We start from the raw sequence: 16,075 nt of genomic DNA, 5'->3' as shown, positions 1-16,075 counted from the left end.
TTCTGACAAAAACAGTTTTTGGCACACTGTTCCCTTTGCTTAAGACCAAGGAACTTAGCAACCCGACCCGGGGAGCCTATTGCATTGGGAGGCCACATGAATATTTAACTAGGTGAGTAATCCTTTTTATCTTAAAAAAAATTCCCATTACACTTTTGATACTGCATAGATTCATCAAGCACTCCAAGATAACACAGGACTAGCTATTTCAATGTTGTAGAAGGCAGGAGCTGAGTAAGGATTTTTCCAACCAGTTAAGACAAAAAAATAATCAAATTTTGGAGACTGCAGGTTCAGTTTTTTTAATCATATATAGTATTTGAGAGAATTTTATTTAGGAAGCCAACATATTAATACCATTCATTTTTGTCAATTACGGGGATGTTGGATGAATCTAAAAAAAGATGGAAGCCACAACTGCACGATCAAAGTCTCTTTTTAATAGTATTGAAGAACATGGAAAAAGGAGCAGGTCTTTGATCATACTGTTGTGCCCACCATCTTGCTTTTTTTTTATCTCCTTCCCCAGCAGATGCCTTGGTCATTTGCTTCCATTTTTACTCTGGCCAATCACTATAGAAATCATCTTTGATTGGGTAGCCTTATACATTGAATAATAACATCAACTATGGAAGCATTTTAATCATTTTATTTGGTACAAATAACAGGTATCCCTTAAGTTGAAAGTATCTTTAACATTTATTTTTGGTAAGTTGCAGTTCGATAATACAATAATATAATTTATTTGGAAGGCTGGTCTATTTGTATTTCTTCTGTACTTTCATGAAGCATCTTAGTTCTGTGTGCACTTTTAATTCCCTCTAAAATCTATTGAGTACCCGGATAACAATCTCCTAAATGTAAAAAACAGAATAGAAAGTGTAGAGCAGGGGTCTTCAAACTTGGCCCTTTTATGATTTGTGGACTTCAACTCCCATAATTCCTCAGCCAACGTGCCTGGCTAAGGAATTCTGGGAGTTAAAGTCCACAAGTCATAAAAGGGCCAAGTTTGAAGACCCCTGGCGTAGAGCATACGCAGATGTACTTAAATTGAGAGTGAAAATTCAGTACATTTGATAGGATCATATTGACTGAAGTTTGTGATCTTGAAGAGAAGCATATAATGCATTACTGGGAACAATAATAAGTGAGGCTCATTGGGATTTGGCTGAGCTGGGAAATTGATGATGTAGAGAATATGAACTGTTAATGCAATTCTTGGCATTCAATAACTATAATTCCTAGGAATTTGGAGGAGAAACTTTTAATTAAAATGGTGAGAATTTGGGATACAAATGAGAAACTATGTATGAATTCTTGATTTTTAATCAAACGTGTTAAAATTGTGAAAGCGTAAGTTTTAGAACAGCTGATTTTAATAAAGAGAAATAGTAAGGCAGATGCCATTTTGCTGCCTAATACTTTAATCACTTTATTGCATTGGCTAAATAGAAAAAAATATTTCTGAGCAAACATACTTTATATCACATCCTTTCTTTTGATCTGTTGATTGTAGAACTGATATAATAATTGTAATATTAGCTAATAGTAAATAATCAACCTGCCTATTGCTTATTAACTAATCATTTCTAGACTTTCAAGACTTAAGCAACTTCTTAACTCTTATATTGCCTCTAGCTGGCTATTCTTCACAAATGAAAGGTTGGGACTACAGTTTAGGAAAGACAAAGAAAGGATAAGAGAACCTAGCTAATTTAAACAAATTCAGGTTTCTAGAGGAACTGGTAGAAACACCCAAAGAACCACTCTCAGTAATGCAGGTAATCCTCGACTTACAATAATTTATTTATTGATCATTCAAAGTTAAGGCGACACTGAAAAGAGTGACCTATGACTGTTTTTCACACTTATGACCATTGCAACATTCCCGTGGTCATGTGATAAAAATTCAGACACTTGGCAACTGAATCATATTTATGATGATTGAAGTGTCCCAGGGTCATATGATCACCTTTTGCAATCTTCTGACAAGCAATGTCAATGGGGAAGCAAAATTCACTTAACAACCATGTCACTAGATTAACAACTGCAGAGATTCAGTTAACAACTGTGGCAAGAGTAAAGACTAACAACTTAGTAAAGTGAGGCAAAATTCACTTAATAACTGTCTTGCTTAGCAACAGAAATTTTGGGCTCAGTTGTGGTCATAATTCAAGGACTAGCTTGTATTTCAAAATACCTGAGAAACATTCAGAGATCTGGAAAAGTAGAGAGAACAAATGCCCCCATCCTCAAAACTGAAAAAGGGAAGATCTGAAGAAACGATAGATCTGTCAAATTGAAATCTACACTCTGGGCAGGTTCTCAAACAGATTATTAAAGAGCATTATTTGTAAGCACCTGAATGGGCATGCTTTCATAATTAATAAAAGTCAGCATGGGTTTGGCACAAACAAATTATGACAGAAACTTTGGCAAAATTATTGGTTTAGAACAGGGCTAGGCAACCTTGGCTCTTTTATGACTCGTGGACTTCAACTCCCAGAATTCCTGAGCCAGCCATGCTGAGGGGAAAGGGAGAGTTTCCAAGCTGAGCCATGCTGGCTCAGGAATTCTGGGAGTTGAAGTCCATGAGTCATAAAAGAGCTAAGGTTGCCTACCCCTGGTTTAGAACATCAGGGGGAAAGCCACAGTGTATACCTGGACCTCGGCAAAGCCTTCAACAAAGTTTCTCATATTTTCCTTAACCATATGGTAAAGGTGACATCACTATTCAATGGACTGTAATTTAGATAAATGTCCACATCCAAGGAGCATTTGCACCTCTTCAGCTTCAAGGAATAGCAATAACAATAGCACTTAGACCTATATACTGTCCCTTAGTGCTTTACAGCCCTTTCTGAGTGATTTACAATGTCGGCATATTGCCCCAACAATCTGGGTCCTCATTTTACTGACGTCGGAAGGATGGAGGGCTGAATCAACCTTGAGCCTCATCAGAATTGAACTCCAGGTTATGGGCAGAATGCATCAATGGAGTACCACAGGGATACGTCCTGGGTGCATTTTTATTAGTGCACCCAGGACATAACATAACAAACAATGAAGTGGTAGGTCATAGATCATAGTTACAATCATTAATCATAAGATACAAACAAGTGATAAATCATAAGATGCCAAGACCGCCTTCTGCCACAGATTACCTCCCATCGGCCAGTACGCTCCCACAGGGTGGGTCTCCTCAGGGTGCCGTCGGCCAGACAGTGCCGGCTGGCGACCCCAAGGGGGAGGGCCTTCTCTGTGGGAGCTCCCACCCTCTGGAATGAGCTGCCCCCAGAGATCAGGGTGATCCCTGATCTCCCTTCCTTCCGCCGCGNAGCGGGACTGGCCTAGGGTAATTTTTAAGAGGGGTTTTTAGAGGGGTTTTTAATTATATTTTAAATTAGACAAGTTAAATATTTCATTTTAATTAATTTTAAATTTTGTGATGTTATTGGTGTTTTTAATTGATTGTCAGCCGCCCTGAGTCCGCAAGGAGAAGGGCGGGATATAAATTCGAACAATAAATAAATAATAGGAAAAATGAGAAGATGAGAAAGGATGAGAAATGAGAAAGATGAGAAGGATAATAGCAATATAGTGATGTTAAGAGCAAGTTAAGAGCAGGATTTCAGAATGGTCCAGAAACAAAGACCCAAGAAGGGATGGTTAAAGAATGTCAATATGTTTAGCTTCCAGAAAAGATGATAAAGAGGAGATATGATAGTCTTCAAATATCTGAAGGGTTGTCACACAGAAGAGGGAGTGTAGTGATTCTATATTACCTCAGAGGTCTGGACTACAACCAATAGGTTAACATTACCAGGAATGAGATTCAAGCTAAACAGCATGAAGAACTTCCTGACTGTACAAGCTGTCATCAAATGGAATAGACTGCCACATGAAAGATGAAGCCGCCTCTGCTGGGTTCATCTGCTAGAGATGCTGTAGTGTGTCCTGCTGAGTGTCTTCAAGAGGGCGGGGGAAAATATATTATTATTATTATTATTATTATTATTATTATTATTGTTGTTGTTGTTGTTGTTGTTATTAATAATAATAATAATAATAATATAGAGGTCATCTAGTCCAACACCCTGCTCAGGCAGGAAACCCTATACCAGTGATGGCGAACCTTTTAGACATCGAATGCCCAAAAACTGCTCAAGACCAAGCCTTAAGGACAAATGCATACAAAGTCAAAATTGAGAAGACAGCAACAGACAGTAAGTGCCGCCTATGCAAAGAAGCTGAAGAAACAGTGGACCACCTGGTAAGCTGCTGCAAGACGATCACACAGACTGACTACAAGCAGCGGCATGACAAAGTAGCAACAATGGTGCATTGGAAGATCTGCAAGAAATATCATTTGCATGTAAGCAAGAACTGGTGGGATCATAAAATAGAGAAAGTCATAGAAAATGATAAAGTTAAACTGCTCTGGGACTTCAGAATTCAAACAGACAAGCATTTGCAACATAACACCCCGGACTTAACACTTGTCGATAAGAAAGACAAAAAAGTCTGGGTAGTGGACGTGGCAATGCCTAGAGACAGCAGAACAGACAAGAAAGAACTGGAGAAGATAACAAAATACAAAGATCTACAAATAGAAAGACTGTGGCAAAAGCAAGCAAGGGTAGTACCAATAGTAATAGGTGCCAAAACAACTGGAGCACCATTTGAACACCATTGGCATTGACAAATTCGCCATTAATCAATTGCAAAAGGCGACCTTACTAGGAACTGCTTCCATCCTGCGACGATATCTGTAATAACATCAAACATATACATCTGCCTATCCCAGGTCCTTGGTAAGGACTTGATAGGTAGACAAAAATGCCAAATCCACTCTGAACATCTGGCTGACTGTGCGATGATCAATAATAATAATAATAATAATAATAATAATAATAATAATAATAATAACAACAACAACAACAACAACAACAACATCATAGAGGTAATCTAGTCCAACACCCTGCTCAGGCAGGAAACCCTATACCAGTGATGGTGAACCTTTTAGACACCGAGTGCCCCAAAACTGCTCCATCCCGCCCCTGCCCCACCCGCCCCTAACCCTAACCCTCTTCTTTGTGGCAACTCCTGAGATATTGGAACACTGCTATCATGTCACCCCTCATCCTTCTCTTCATTAAACTAGACATACCCAATTCCAGCAACTGTTCCTTATATGTTTTAGCCTCCAGTCCCCTAATCACCTTTGTTTCTCTTCTCTGTACTCTTTCTAGAGTCTCAACATCTTTTTTACATCGTGGTGACCAAAACTGGATGCAGTATTCCAAGTGTGGCTTTACCAAGGCATTGTAAAGTGGTATTAACACTTCACATGATCTTTATTTTATCCGTCTGTTAATGCAGCCTAGCACTGTGTTGCCTTTTTTAGCAGCTGCAGCACAGTGCTGGCTCATATTTAAGTGATTGTCAACTAGGACTCCGAGATCCCTCTCACAATTACTACGATTGAACAAGGTACCATCTATACTATATTCTATCTATACTATATATCAAATATTCACTGCACAAATGACATTAATAAGGTATCCCATGAAACAATAATACAATACTAAATAAATGAAATTAAATGGTAATTGTAAGACAATTTAGAAGGCTAACTAGGAAAACAGGAAATATAGATTACGAGATGACATCATAGGCAATTGTAGTTATTTTTGTTAGTTAAGGTAAGGTTTGTAAAGTAGGGTCCACTTTATGTAACACTCAATTATGATTTGTAAATGGCTCATCAATATATGACATCAGAAATAAATTTAATTTTACATCATTTCCAATATCAAATTAAACTAAAAAGTTGGTTAACAAGTCTTTGTGTCTTGGCATTATACAGTATTGTAGTTTTTAAACTAGTATTTACTTAGTCTAATTTTACACATAACAATAATGGTTTTAAATTTATTAACGTATACTCAATTTAATTTATATGACACATTAAGCCATAAGCTAGCTAAAGAGAATGGATTTGCGCAATACATAAAGCTAAAATGCAGTGTAGTGTAACTTGGGTGTTGTGTGGTTCCAGAATTGTTGGAATATAATGAGAAACTGCCATTTTGTATTTGCACAAAGTAGAATGTAAACATAGCAGCTTTGATTGCAAATTTTACTTCAAGTAAAGTGATATTAATTTTGGGTTCATGTAACAGAGTAAATTGAACATTCTGGCTAAAGATTCTTATTGATGTGCTTGGCAACTGGGCTTTGAGGCTTAGCATGTGGTATGAATAGAGAGATTGTTTTTCAGTGGAGTTAGCTCAGTTATATAACTAATAGTTACGATGGCTGGGCTGATATTGAGTCATACCTCACTTAACCATGCTGTATTGACTAAGTGGCTGAATGCACACAACACACTCACTCTAAATGAGAGAGTCTATATCATGCTCAGCACCGTAAGTGAATCGGGCATATACAGGTAGTCCTTGACTTATGACCCAAATTGAATCGAACTCCAAATTTCCGTTGCTGATCAACTTTTGTCCCACTTCATGACCTTTCTTGCCACAGTTGTTTAGTGAATCACTGCAACTGTTAAATTAGTAACACTATTCGTAAGTGAACCTGGCTTCCCCGTTCACTTTGTTTGTCAAAAGGCTACCAGGCTATAGTACTAGTATGGGTAAGGGACTGGATATTACTAAAGAACAGAAGATTATTATGCCTGGAAGGCCATAACCTACAAATAGGATGGCATGCTATATTATGGGACCATAAATATAAAATACATAAATATTTTCGAAGGCACTATATTAGAAAAGCTCTTATTGATGTATGGGCAAAAATTTGGCAACCAAATTATACCCAGGTACAGAGCTGGATCTCATTGTTAGAAATGCATGTGCATCCGAAATTTATCCAATTAGATAGGATCATAACATATAAAAATATTTTAGATGAAAGAGGGGAATTGAAATCCAAGAAAACCCTCCAGGATGAAGGGATAGATCTAGAATGGTGGGCGTACCTGCAGCTGCAGGCGAGATATTGGAAAGATAAAAAAGAATTAGGCATTAAATTAGAACCGATAGAATTGGATAAAATAGTATTGGGATCAGAGGACAAAATGATTAAAAAACTATACTATTATTTGTTAGATTTGGCAATGTATGAAGAACAAGTAAAAGTAGCTATGTTAAAATGGAGTAAGGATTTTGGTTAAACTTCGATCTGCACATCTGGCAAGAATTATGGGCAAGAAGTAAGAAGCTTTCTCTGGCCACTTCTTACAAAGAAAACCTCTATAAAATGGTTTATAGATGGCATCTCCCGCCCATAAGATTAGCTAAAATGGGTCCCAACGTTTCCTCTAAATGTTGGAAATGTAATCTGACAATTGGAACATACTATCATATGTGGTGGGAGTGCACGCGAGCTTGTGATTTTTGGACTAAGGTTAAAGAATGGCTGGAAGAAATACTAGAGTGAGTGGTAGAGTTAAAATCAGAATTTTTCCTATTAGGTATAACAACGCAGAAGTATGATAAAGGCATACTCTATTTGATGCTACACATTCTAACGGCTTCCAGATTGGTTTATGCTCAAAATTGGAGGAATAAAGGAATTCCAACGGAAGAAGAAATCCTGTATAAAATTTTATCATGTGCTGAGATGGACAGGCTTACAATGGCTATGAAAGATAAGACAGAACTGGAATATTTCAAAATCTGGGACAAATTTTATCGCTGGTATGAATCAAGGAGAACCGCTCGGATCTTAAGCTAACGATAGGATTGAAACATACATATAACTGTACATATAATTGTATATATAATTGTACTGTGTAGAAGAATGAGGCTTATATAGAGGTTAAGGATGATGTATTAAGTTTTTATATCATGAGAAACAAACTGTTAGGAATATTTACTCTGGAATGCCACGTATGTCCATTTTTGTTTTAATTGTATTATAAATAAAAAACTTTTAAAAAAAAGGTTGCAAAAGATTAGGGTTAGGGTTGACATGACCCCGGATACTGCAACTGTGATAAATATTATGTCAGTTGCTGCTGCAACAGTTGTAAGTGTGAAAAATGGTCATGAGTCACTTTTTTAAGTCCCTTTATAACTTCAGTCACTAAATAAATGGTTGTAAGTCAGAGACTATGTGTATGTCCTATTGTCAAGGGCGGTAGATGATCATGTGAATCAGAGTCTAGAGTTGAAAAAGCAATTTAGTCAATTCTCCAACCCCACACCATTAACATTCCATGTATTGGCTCACATAACTAATCTGCCAGGAGACTATAAAAAGAGTAGGTGCATCAGAAAAGAAATTCATAGATTTCACTTTGAATGTGGTTATCTAAAACCATGGTGCAAATGGCTAACATCGTTAAGACTACTTTAGCTGTAATTACACATTGGGTGGATAAAATAATTTATTAATATAAAAAGGTTCTCATTATAGGGAACACTTTTACAATTGCTAGATCTTTGGTGCTATCTAAAACTGGGCTTCTTGCTGCTGAATTGGGCAAGTCTTGAGTAAAATGCACTGAGCAATCTCATTGGAACTATTTAATAATGTAGAAAGCAGCCAGAAAAAAAATGTCAGTGCAACAGGCAAGGTCTGAAGAAAAAGGAAGGACACGTACAAACTGAGGGAAACCACAAGCATTTCCACCCTCTTTCCCCACCACACTGACCTAGTTACCATGGCAACCAGCATGCTCCAAATCTACTAAGAACACTACATAGTAAAAATGCTTTGAAATATTCCTGTGTTAAATTAGGAATGTGATGTTTTGGAGCTGATAAATTAGCTATAATCCCCTCACAGGTTTCTGAACAAACTAAAATGTCTAATTCACCTGTCACACAATTAAGATGGAGACAACACCAAGGTTTCCTGGAAGGAAAATGCATTCCAGTTAAATTAAAAAAATAAGTGACTTACTTGGTGCATACAGCATAGCTTTCTGTAGTCTTGGATTCAGTTTTCATAATTCTCAGCCAACAATCTAGAGGTCATAAGTTGGAGAAACCTAATTTACAACATGATAATTTATGCTATGTATTGTGTTCACAGGACACTCCAAGTCACAATGTAGTTTGGTTTTGGAATATCATGTTCAGTAAAACCAGTATATTCAGTAAATTATGAATAATAAACCATGGCTTAGTGTAATATGAACTCAGTCTTTATGATACTGATGCTTTTTAACTGTGAGCTGGAAAAGAACTGACAGAACATTTTGGTTGTCCTTGAACCTAATAATAACATTGTAGCAACTGTGGGTATTGTGAAACAAGAGAAATGTTAGACATGGCTGGATTTAATTTACAGAATTTCCCTAAATGTGCTAAAAGCAGACAGCTAAATATCTGGTGGATACCTGCTTCATTTACTATATTTTCAGTTATAATTAGAGCAACTAATAATCATTTTTAGTATCAGGGAGTTGTATTTGTAACTTCCTGTCTCAGTTACACTTCCCTAATGCATAAAGAAAATACTTTTGTGTTTACAAGTGGCTCCTCTATTGAAACTTCATATTCCTATTTTGTCACAAATATTGCAGAATAAAAGACACTCTAAAATAAAAAGATTGAGATTTTTTTAATTCAGAAAAAATCATTGAAGTGTGAGCATTTCTTTGTCATAAACATGACTTTGTTTTGAAACCTAAAACCATAAGTACCAAAAAATTAAGACTAACTCAAGTAAGAGGAGCAGAATCACTGTTTATGGTCTGAAAGAGCGTGGACTTATTTTATTCATATACTTGCACTTTTTATAAAAACATAGATGAATAAAGGAATAAAAATATGAGATTACCAAATACAATATTGCAAATTTATGCACCTAACTTAAATATCTATTGTTTTATCTGGGGAAAAATAGAACTATCTTGTTAGAGCAGGGGTTCTCAACCTTGGCAACTTTAAGACTTGTGGACTTCAACTCCCAGAATTCCTCAGCCAGCTGGGAGTTGAAGTCCACAAGTCTTAAAAGTTGCCAAGGTTGAGAACCCTTGTGTTAGAGGATAATATATGAAAATCCTACAAGCTTTTCCTATTCTGTAGTTGTACCTCCATCAAATGAAGCAGACCGTTCACATTTTGGAGCATAAGATGGGGTTCCCTCTTCATGGTTTGCTTGACAATGCTTATAACTAAACCATAATAGCTGGGTTTCCTAACATATTAAGCAAAACCCAAACAAATGATAGTGTAATGCATGAACCTAGTTGTAAGTGCACACTACCAAAATGTTATCTTTTCCAATGCAAGATGCTCACACTTATACAATTGCTGGCTTCTCAAATACATTGACTAGTTAGAGTGAGCTTGTAGTTCAAGTACCAGATTGCAGGAGCTTCCTAAAGACTAAAGTTAGACTATATGGAGAAAAGTCATTGCAGAATACCTCTTATTCTCAATCATCCAGGTGTTACAAGATACAGCTAAGTATCATACTGTGTCAGATTTTGCAATACTTTGCTATAAGTTTGGCAAATCTCACAGAAAGTGAGGGCAGCATCAGATAAATTTGTTTTAGCATAGCATTAGTGTTAATTGGCAGCTATTAGCATTACAAGTTACCAGGTACCAAACATTTCTTTCTCAGATGCAAATGGATTATGCTGGCCCTGCAAACTCTTTTCCACTTTATTCAGTCCCTAAGCTTCTTTGCATTGCAATTTTTACCCCCTACTTTGTCTCAGCAATGCAAATGTGTTGTAGCAACCATATTGGTAAAGGAAAAGTGTTAATTAACAGGACTGATTTGTTGCATCCTGCTAAAGCCTTAACCAACTAAAACCAATATTATAATCTATTTGCCTAAATCAGCTGTAAAAACAAATTTGTCATAAATATGAAGCAGAATAGGTTAAACAAGCTGCTCTTTGGACTGAATTTGCTGTACAATGGTTGTGCCTCATGACTCTTCATATCATGTGATGGAAGCAGAACTGTGAAAAGTATAAATCATCTCATATGTAAAATAAATGTAAATCAACATTTGCCAATTCAAAGAAGCAGAATATTTTCAGTGGTAGCATTTAATAATATTATTTTCTTTGGTTTGCTGATATTCCAGAATTCCAGTTGTTTTCTTCAGGTCATTATTTATGATCTTTTCCCTAAGTCCAATTATAGGCTTTAAATTACTTTCAAAATTCTTATTGTCGTGCTCAAATCTTTTCCTCCCCTGTTGCTGTATAAAACTCCTCTGCACAACTCAACTGAATAATATTGTATTATACTTCAACCTTCCACAAAATGTCAGGTTCCAATTTCCAATTTCCATTAATCCTGTTATTATAATGGTAGCTGAAATAATTTGGAGAATACTTACCGGTAGGCAAGCCTGCCATATAAAATAATGCCTATTGTTTTATTCTCTGATTCCTTGCTCATTCAGGTTTCAGAATACTACCTCCCCCCAAAAACCTGGTGCCTTACCAAATATGGTTATAACAAATTCTAGATTTATAGGTAGTTCAGCTGTCTTGGAAAAGTTCCTGTAATTTCAGGGGCATCTACAGGGATATGTATCAACAATACAGAAGGGCAGCAAGAAGCAAAACTTTGACTTTTTTACCCCCTTGTGAATGATCCTACAGTAGGGGTCCCCAACCCCAGGTTGTGGATTGGTACCGGCCCACAGTCTGTTGGGAACTGGGCTGCAAAAGCAGCAAGTGAGCAAGCAAAGCTTCATCTGCGCATGCATGGTATCTAGGTTGCATGCGTGAAACCATTCCCCTTCTCTCTCCCCCCTCCCCTGGTTGGTGGAAGACAAATTTTCTTCTGAAACTGGTCCCTGGAGCCAGAAGGTTGGGGACTGCTGCCCTATAGAATTTGTTTAATTATTTGTTCTATTAGGATTTGGTTGTCAACATTTGAATATTTAAAATTAACATAGCCTGTTTATATCCTGCTCTTTGTATTTTACATTTCTTTTTTCCTAATTTTGACAATTACACTTTTAAAAATATCTCCAAAACCTCCACTTAAATTTCATAACTTTGAAAATAACATCTACCTCTTCGCTCTTCATGCCTAATCGTTTGCAACATTTATAAACTAAAGCAGAGTTTCTCAAACCTGGCCAATTTATGATGTGCGGACTTCAACTCCCAGAATTCCCTAGTCAGCATAGTTGGCTCTTAAGCTTGCCAAGATTGAGAAACACTGATCTAAAGTATAATCGTCTACAGATTAAAACATTAGCATTAGGTATGTTGTGTACTGTATGATATTAAATCAAATAACTGAATCCTCTAGTTGGATATTGTTGGTATCAGCTTTGTACAGTCTAGATCCCCTCCAGATTTGTACTTTCATACTATCTGACTACTGGCTTTATTTCCAGGATATGATGGAACTTGTAAACTAAAATGTTTGAAAGGACCAAGTTTGAAGAAAGTTGCTCTCACTGAGATCAATAGCAGCTTTCTGAAAGTACAGAATGATCTTTTTCTAAGTATTCTAAATCTATTCTGGATTGGAACTTGAACCTTTTGTATGAAAAGTATATGCTGAATCAATGAATTCATGTACAAGACTCTGGAGGATTCAGAGGCACTGGCAATTTTTTTATCATCAAATTCTAGAGACCATAAGGACACCAATCTCTACCATGTTTTATTATGAATATCCCCGAATGCTGGATTAACAATGTAACGTCCTTCACCTAAATGGACCTTGACTTGATTGTTTAGTGTTAATAGCTAAATAACAGATTCTGAAAAAAATAAGGGAAATAGTAGGAAAAAATAATGTGAAGAATAATCAATTATTTTCATTAAATATTCTTTGGTATAGAGTTGGGGTTTGTTGTAAAGCCTTTCCAGAAAAATATGGCTCTTCAGGAAGAAGTTGAAATAAGGGAAATGGAAACAGGTGTTTGGGGAATCAATATTAGGGACCAAGTGGCTAAAAGGGAACAGAAGAGAGCAGCAGACTGACACACTAAAGGATGTTTTAGTATACAGTATATGTGTCTGTAGATTGCAGCAGGATAGAAATGTGAAAAATAGTCAAGATCACAAAAATGAAAAGAGCAAACTAAGTCTCTAGAAAGTTTTTAAGCAAGAATGAGAAATGTATACAGAATCTTATAGAAAGAAGCTAATTTAGTGACCTGTTACTTTTTCCAAGCAATGAGAGAGGCAAGTGCTGTTGCTGTTGAAAGTGAGAGTTAAAGACATAAGACAAAATCACCCAAACAAGAGAGAACAAAGCATTATGCCATATCCATCTTTGCAAAAATTGGATTTTAATCTTTAATTCCATGTGCTCTGGAAGTCTTGGTCTTCTCTTACATCAGTATATTACTAAACACAGCCCTTCTAAGAGAAGACCAAGACTTCCAGAGCACATGGAATTAAACAAAGATTAAAATCCAATTTAGGAGTGTAAATATCAGATGTAATTTAATGTATCTAAATAGATAAATTGCTTTTAGGTTGTTTAAAGCGGCAATCATTCTTACGCTTATTTGCCACATTAAAACAATGGGGCTTTCTTCTGAATTTGAGCAGCCAAGGTGAATTGAGCTAAACATGGATGACAGGCGTTTGTTCCCTCTGCAGTCATTTCCCACCACTATGTTACTGATGGCCACGCCTCAAACAATCACCGAAGCACTAAAGATTGACCTACGAAGAACCGCCCTCTTTCTCCAAAATGCATTGGTTACCTAAGATGCCAATCTTTGCTCCTTCTCGAATGCGAGTCTATTGGCTGTGGCCATTTCTGGCGGGGGGGAGGGAAGGCTAATTGAAGAGCGGGAGCTAGGGCGTCAGTTGAGAAGATTAAAAAAAAGTCTTACGCCTCCTTTGAAACACCGCCCTCCACTTGAGTCTCCATTGGCGGAAACTGGTTCTCCGTCAGAGCAAACTCTTGTTCTGATTGGCGGAGGATGCCGCAAGTGGATGTTTCAGACCTTAGCGGTGGCCGCTCCCTCCCGGCTTGAAAACCTCGTTGCTGCCGGTGAGTTAGAGGCGTTGAAGCTGGAACAACGCAGCGGGTGGTGCGCTGGGGCTCTCCGAGAAGGTATTAGTTATCAACTCTAGGTCTTTCTGGCGTAAGGAAAAGGAGTCGCGTCGTCGTCTTAAGGCTTTGGCCGGACTCAGGTGAAGTCCCAGCTTGGAATTGGTGCGGGAAAGGACGGGAAACATACAATACGGCGCATGGTTTTCAGTTTGGCGCCCGCGGGTTAAAGGTTCATTGAGAGGCGGGCGGGTGTGGCTTAACTTCTAAATTCCCATTTTCTGCCAAGTGCGCTGGAGTCCAGGAAGTGCCACCCATCGAGGACGTCGACTTTTGGGGAAGGTGTAGCCTTTCACCTTCTCTGCCTGGGGCTAAGAAGAGTCTTCCACGCGCGGGGCCAACGGACCGTTTGCTCTCCCACGTTTTCTTCCTTTGATGCTCTAGCTTATGACTTACCTTGTCTTTCTCCTACCCACATCCTTCCTACCCGGAGACAACCGGGCAGAAAAAAAAAAAAGACTTAAACTGCATCCCCTGAAAGTGGGCTGAGAAATAGCAGCCGGTCAGGTGATTTTCTTACCTTTCTCTTACTCTCTATTTTCCTTTTAAACTACTACTAGATTTTAAGTCTTCTTTGGGAACGGTTAAATCTGCTTTCCTCTCGCGTCCCTCCTTGCAATTGGTCCCCGCACCTTGCTGAACGTGGGGGCTTTCTGACCCTCCCTTAAGTCGCTTTTAAGGCCCTTTTTGGAAATAGCGGAGAGGAGACCGCTTTGTGGCAGCTGTCAGGTCGACGATCTGAGTCACGGGCTGACAATTTTGTTGCAGACATTGCAATGGGTTCGTCTTCCGCCCGCCCAACTTGACTTCCTCGTTGGCTCTGGTTAGTCAAGGCAGGAAAGGAGGAAGGAGTGACGGGGCAAGACGAAGCTTGTAAGTTCGAGCCTGTAGCTCACCCCATTATTAAATCAGAGCAGATTCATTCTCTGCCTCTCTTTTAGCTTTTACTTTTTTGTTGATTAAAAAGGCGGTGAAATAGGCCTGCTGAATCGGATTTTCTTCCCATCTGGTAGGGTTCTGCATGCATAGCTATGTCGTGGCAAAGCCATAATGGAAATGAGAAAATGACTTATTTAAAAAAATAGAGAAAACCGGGAAGAACATTGCAGCTGATTTTCTTGCTTGTATGCTGCTAAAAAAAATAGTTATTTAGAATAAAACATAGGTATCTATTTTGAGATACTAACTTATCCCTATCTGACATTATTTGCTCATGATGCATTGTGTGACTGGAACAGTTTTTTTTTTTAAAAGTATGGAGTTTGTGGGTATATTTGGCACTTCACCATTGTTGCTGCAGCTTTTAAAGTTGCAGTTGTGGTGTGGATGCTTAAAAGTATTGAGAGAAAGCAATCCTTCAAATTGCACAGAAACCCTTTAGGATCCATGTCAGTCGCACATTGGTTATCTTTCCTATATATATAGAGTAACAGTATGGTAATTTCATATCTTCCAGTAGAAGAGTTTATATGCTATTTAACAAATTGGTTGAACTTTGCATTTTATTTTGCTTGTATTTTCTTTCAGTATGTAATTTAAGGCTTGTATCCTGTCTTTTACACACTTTAGATCACATACCAAAGTAGCATTGTTTAAAATGAAGACTTTCACTCTGTTTAAAAAGTTGTTGAATGTAGTTCATTTCTGCAAGGATAACTGTATTTAGCAACATGTAATCTAACTTGCTGGCACATTTGAGAAAAATAGCATTCCAGTTGTGTTTATCTGGAATAGTGACTTCCATATGTATAATTTAATACCTGGACAGGCCACAAATAAGCCTTGTTTGTATATAAGCATGTTTATGTTGCAGTATAATTCAGGATTTATGGAATAGCTTGTGCAAATGGCAAAACATGTTTTTCTGATAAATTTTTTTGAGTATTGCTAATACTGCTCTTTATGTAAGTGAAAAATTGGGGTGTAAAATAAGCAAGTTCCCTTTTTGAAAAAAGCTAGTGAATGAGCATTCTTAGATTAACATACTCCTGCAAATATTGTTTGTTTCTCCCCTCAAGGATAGGTGTGTTACAATT

The 16,075-nt window shown here is 37.5% G+C and overlaps 1 protein-coding gene across 2 annotated transcripts in view; it reads left to right on the top strand.

Annotated features, from left to right (window-relative positions):
- Window positions 1-13,986: 13,986 nt before the first annotated feature.
- The window catches only part of MYH9 (myosin heavy chain 9), a 74,059-nt gene continuing 71,970 nt past the window's right edge, over window positions 13,987-16,075 (top strand). The window contains exon 1 of one of the 2 annotated variants that reach the window (XM_015831836.1): window positions 13,987-14,122. The gene's annotated coding sequence lies outside the window, so the exon portion shown is untranslated. Of the gene's footprint in view, window positions 14,123-14,151; window positions 14,547-16,075 lie in introns of those variants that run through there. The other variant, XM_015831827.1, reaches the window with a different exon arrangement.

The sequence above is a fragment of the Protobothrops mucrosquamatus genome, unplaced genomic scaffold (genome assembly GCF_001527695.2).
Source record: "Protobothrops mucrosquamatus isolate PMUCROS unplaced genomic scaffold, P.Mucros_1.0 scaffold_22, whole genome shotgun sequence".
NCBI classification, from domain to species: Eukaryota; Metazoa; Chordata; class Lepidosauria; order Squamata; family Viperidae; genus Protobothrops; species Protobothrops mucrosquamatus.
Note: the sequence above shows the minus strand (reverse complement) of the source record. Positions and strands in the feature narration are given on the sequence as shown.